Source organism: Myotis brandtii, unplaced genomic scaffold (genome assembly GCF_000412655.1).
Source record: "Myotis brandtii unplaced genomic scaffold, ASM41265v1 scaffold652, whole genome shotgun sequence".
NCBI lineage: Eukaryota > Metazoa > Chordata > Mammalia > Chiroptera > Vespertilionidae > Myotis > Myotis brandtii.
In genome coordinates this window covers 1,513,175-1,517,828 of record NW_005370529.1, presented here as the reverse complement: position 1 = coordinate 1,517,828, position 4,654 = coordinate 1,513,175, and the positions used below count along the sequence as shown (strand labels likewise).

The window sequence follows — 4,654 nt, the reverse complement described above, 5'->3', positions numbered from 1 at the left end:
CCTGGTGGGTCCCAGACTGCAAGAGGGCAAAGGATGGGCTGAGGGACCCCCCCTCCCCCCCGAGTGCACAAATTTTTGTGCACCACTCTAGTAAAAGGGGTCCCAGACTGCGAGAGGGCACAGGACGGGCTGATGGACTCCCCCTCCCCCCCAAGTGCACAAATTTTTGTGCACCAGGCCTCTAGTAAAATAATAAAAAAAGCGGTTGCCTCTGAGGAAGACAACTAATGGGAGAAAAATGTCAAAGCATGAAGAATACAATCATATTGTTTTTTTAATATATTAGCTTTAAAAAACACATCTCTGTGTATGATTTGCTTTAAAAATAATTAAAATGTTAATAAAGAAAAGAAAGAATGGAAGAAGGAAGAAAGGAAGGGAGGAAATATCCAGTATGGCATACAATTGGCAAAGCCATTCTCAGTGTCAAACCATCCTAAGTATACCTACTTTCTGTTAGAAAAGAGTATCAATTTCATTTTTAATTCCAAAATTGTATTAGTACATGTTGGTATGACTGTCATTCACTTTTGAATTATTGTGTACTAGAGGCCTGGCACACAAATTTCGTGTACCAGTAGGGTCCCTAGGCCTGGCCTGTGATCAGGGCTGATCTTCCCCAGCTGCTGGCAGCTAGCCCCGCCCCCACTTCCCCATTCCCCATTGGGCAATCAGAGCCTGATGGCTGGGGGGAGGGACTGAGAGATTGGACGTTCCTGCTGCTCACGAGCCCCGCCCTCTGCCACTGGTTGCCCTCTATGTGGGGGGTGACCAGCAGGGTGATTTGGGCCCCGCTCGCTTGCACTCACCTTAGCCTGCACTACCTGCATCCACTGCCACCCACCCCTGGTTTCCGTTCCCCATCAGGCGATTGGAGCCTGCTGGCCGGGGGGAGAGACTGAGAGGTTGGCCAGCAGGCCCTCATTGGGCAATCAAGGCCTGCGGGCTGGGGGCAGCTCCTGCATTGAGCGTCTGCCCTCTGGTGGTCAGTGCGCATCATAGCAACCGGTCGTTCAGCCATCCAGTTGATTTGCATATTTACACTTTTATACATATAGATAATTTAAAAGAGAGAGAGATACACAATTGGACAGCTGATAGATTTAGAACTTCACCATATTAAGTTTGTTTTCTGGGTATAATAAAATACTACTGCCTTCTATATTTCATAAAATATATTTTTTATGTAGTTCCTAAAGGCATCTCTCTCAAGAGCTCTATAGTATTTGTTCAAATTTGGATGATGATAGAGGCAACCACACTCTGCAATATCTCTCAGTTCAGATCACCCCAACTGACAGTTCTGATTTCATGACTCATTATTCTCCTTCTTCATTTTGTTGTTGTTTGTTTTGTTAATCCTCACCCAAGAATATTTTTCCATTGATTTTTTTTAGAGATAGAGGGAGAGGGAGAGACAGAGAGAGAAACATCAATGTGAGAGAGACACATGCATTGGCTGCCTCCCACACAGGCCCAGACAAAGTCCAGGAATTGAGCCTGCAACCAAGGTATATGCCCTTGACTGGAATCGAACCCAGTACCCTTCAGTCTGCAGTCCAATAGGGCACATGACTCATTGTTAAAGGGAACACTGGTAAATTGGAGAGGAAGAGGAAGCCTTTCTGGAGGTTAATGGTATCTTAATTAAAGGAGACTTTCTGATACTAATATTACAAATTGTCACTTTGTTTGGTCTTGCAGGTCTTTATAGCACTGGGCAATAATTAAGGGTAAGACAGATGATAAGTGATAAGTGAATTTTGTTTTTGTTTTTTTGTAAAGTAGGAGAATGCTGGTTGTAAAACGAAAGATGGAAAATGAGAGACCTAATACAATATTTCAACCATAATTATATACTCAGACTAATTTAGGAAGAAGTATGAAATGGGATTTTGGTGATCACTAGGGCAGACTGTGGCAGAGACTGGCTAAATGTTCATTAATCCTGTTTTCTCTTTCTTGGCCTATATGAAAACTACATATCCTTAGCAATTGGGTTGGGGCCACGTGATTTAGTTCTAGCCAATGGGTGTGGCAAGAAATGCTATACCACCTCTAACTCCAAGCATAATCTTTGGTGCTTTCTCTTTCCTTTACATGAGACCTTGAAGGCCAGACATTTCTGAAAAGATAGCATCAAAAGATGGAAGGAGCCTGGATCCCTGCCATTTCTCAGAGCAGAGATACACAGAAATGCCTTCTCACTTTCAAAGGGTTGCAACTGAGTGAAAAATAAATCTCTATAGTGTTAAGCCACTGTGATTTGGGGGATATTTGTACATCTTGACTAATAAAGAAATGCAGAATTTTTCTTTCAATAAAATAATTTCATACATCAAAAGCAGACACTTTTTCAAATGGCATTTGTTAAAGGCCTCTGCAAACTTAAATTTAAATACTGATCAATAACCAAGATTTTTGGCCAATACCATAGGTTTAATATCTTTTCAACCAAATTAAATGTAATATGATTTAAAGGAGAAAAGAAATTACCTTCAAGGTATCTCCTTTTTGGAATGTTTCATGGACCAAATAATACATCTATAGAAGAGCAAGACACCTTTACAACACATATATTAGTATTCATAAATGTTAGCAAAAATGGTATTATTATTGAGCTTCCACTTCAGGGTATTTGCCCATTTGAAATTAGTTCTGTGAGCTTTTAAGTTTCTCTAGCCAGCCACCTGAGGGCATTTTGTCAGAGCTTTTTAAATTATTCAATATACAAATAAATATAAAATTAATGGCATCAAGTTAGAGTGTCATGTAATTCCAAATTAATTATATGATTCTCTGCAGGCACCAGCAGAAACAAAGACTGTAGACAGGCTGTTATGCAAACACATTTGTCTCCAATAACAGCAAAGGGGTAATGAATTATTGGCACAGTGAATTACTTTTTGGTTTAGAATGTCCCTTCTTATCCAGTCTACTCCCTGGTAGAAGGCCTCTCTGAATTGGCCCCTGAAAATGGGGAACTACAGCGTCATCGTTTCCCTCAGCCAAAGGATTTCTTAAGGCAGAGGCTTGATAGCACAGAGGACTAATGGAAATGTGCAAAGCCTTGCAAAGCCAAGTCACTGGAAAATCCAACCCACGCTCCTGACAGCAATTAGCATTTATATAACAGGGTATACATTTTAACTAATTAATCTCACAACACCCTCTTGAGCTTTCATGCCCATTCCCACATTACATGCCAGAAAACAGAGACAGAGAGATTAATTGACTTACTTTTGCCTGAGTGGTAGCACAAATAAAAGCTGCCTGAATATAGATCTAGGATGCTTGTCCTGCATCTATGTTCACACACAAGATGTTTCCCACAGAAAAGCCATTCATATATTTGTATTTATTAAATATTTACTGAGAACCTGCTGTGAGCAAGGCATTGTACTGGATGCTGAGGCAGATATAAAAAATCAGGAGGCTCGGGTACAGAAAAAAGAAAAAGTTTAAATATCAGAAGACCTCATGTGGAATTAATTTCTATATGTAATTATTTGCCCTGTGCTATATACTTGTCATGTCATCCTGGGCAAAATACTTCCTCTCTCAGACTCAGGTTCTGCATGTATAACATGCCTATTTTATAGTGTTGTATAAGAATTCAAAGACCTGGCATATGAAAGAAGCTCAGTACATATTGGCTGTATCTACCTGATAAATCTGAATGGGTCCTTGACCACCAAGAAGTTAATCCTATATAATAAAGAGGTAATATGCAAATCGGCCTTCACTCCATCATGCCATCACAAGATGGCTGCATCCACAGCAGAGGTAGGGTTCCTTTAACATACGATGGGTGCAACCACAGTGGAGGTGGGGTTCCCATAATGAGCCATAACAAACGATCAGCAGGCCTGAGGCTGCATGGTGCCAGGCCAGGGCGGGGGAACTGAGGCTGTGCCCCCCACCCCACCTAGTGGGGCTTGACGGAGGACCTCAGGCCACAACCCCCACCCTGGCGTTAGGCCAGGGGACCTCAGGCCACACCCCCTGACCCGGGGGCCAGGGTACCTGAGGCCATGCCCTTGGCCCAGCAGGCCTTGACAGGGGACCTCAGGCCATGCCCCCAGCCCAGCAGGGATTTGCGGGAAACCTCTGGCTGAGCCTCCCACCCAGTGGGGCTTGACAGAGGACGTCAGGCCACACCCCTTGCCCTGGCACCAGGCCAGGGGACCTGAGGCTGTGCCCCCGCCCAACAGGGCTTGACAGGGGACCTGAGGCTGTGCCCCCACCCAGCAGGGCTTGACGGGGGACCTGAGGCTGCATCCCTGCCCGGCGCCAGTCCGGGGGACCTGAGGGTGCGCCCGCCGCCTGGTGGGGCTTCACAGGGGTGGGGCTGGATGGGTCTGGATCTTGCCCAATGTGGGTGGGGCCGGCCAGGTCTGAGTATCGTGGGATTTAGAGGTGCATGCGGTAGGCGGGCACTTGACTCTGGGTTCCATGGCGTGCCCCAGACCTGACAGGAAGAAGATTTTCATATACATTTTATTAATTTTCTTTCATCTCTGACACTTCTATTATACTAGAGGCCCGGTGCAAAAAAATTTGTGCACTAGGGGGGGTACCTCAGCCGGGCCTGTGCCCTCTCGCAGTCTGGGACCCCTCAGGGGATGACCACCTGCTGGCTTAGGCCCGCTCC

At 44.9% G+C, this 4,654-nt stretch overlaps 1 protein-coding gene across 5 annotated transcripts in view; it reads right to left on the bottom strand.

Annotated features, from left to right (window-relative positions):
- The window catches only part of IL1RAP (interleukin 1 receptor accessory protein), a 135,633-nt gene that overhangs the window by 42,415 nt on the left and 88,564 nt on the right, over positions 1 to 4,654 (bottom strand). The window contains exon 1 of one of the 5 annotated variants that reach the window (XM_014528796.1): positions 810 to 820. The exons of the other annotated variants lie outside the window; for them this stretch is intronic. The gene's annotated coding sequence lies outside the window, so the exon portion shown is untranslated. Of the gene's footprint in view, positions 1 to 809; positions 821 to 4,654 lie in introns of those variants that run through there. 5 annotated transcript variants of the gene reach the window in all.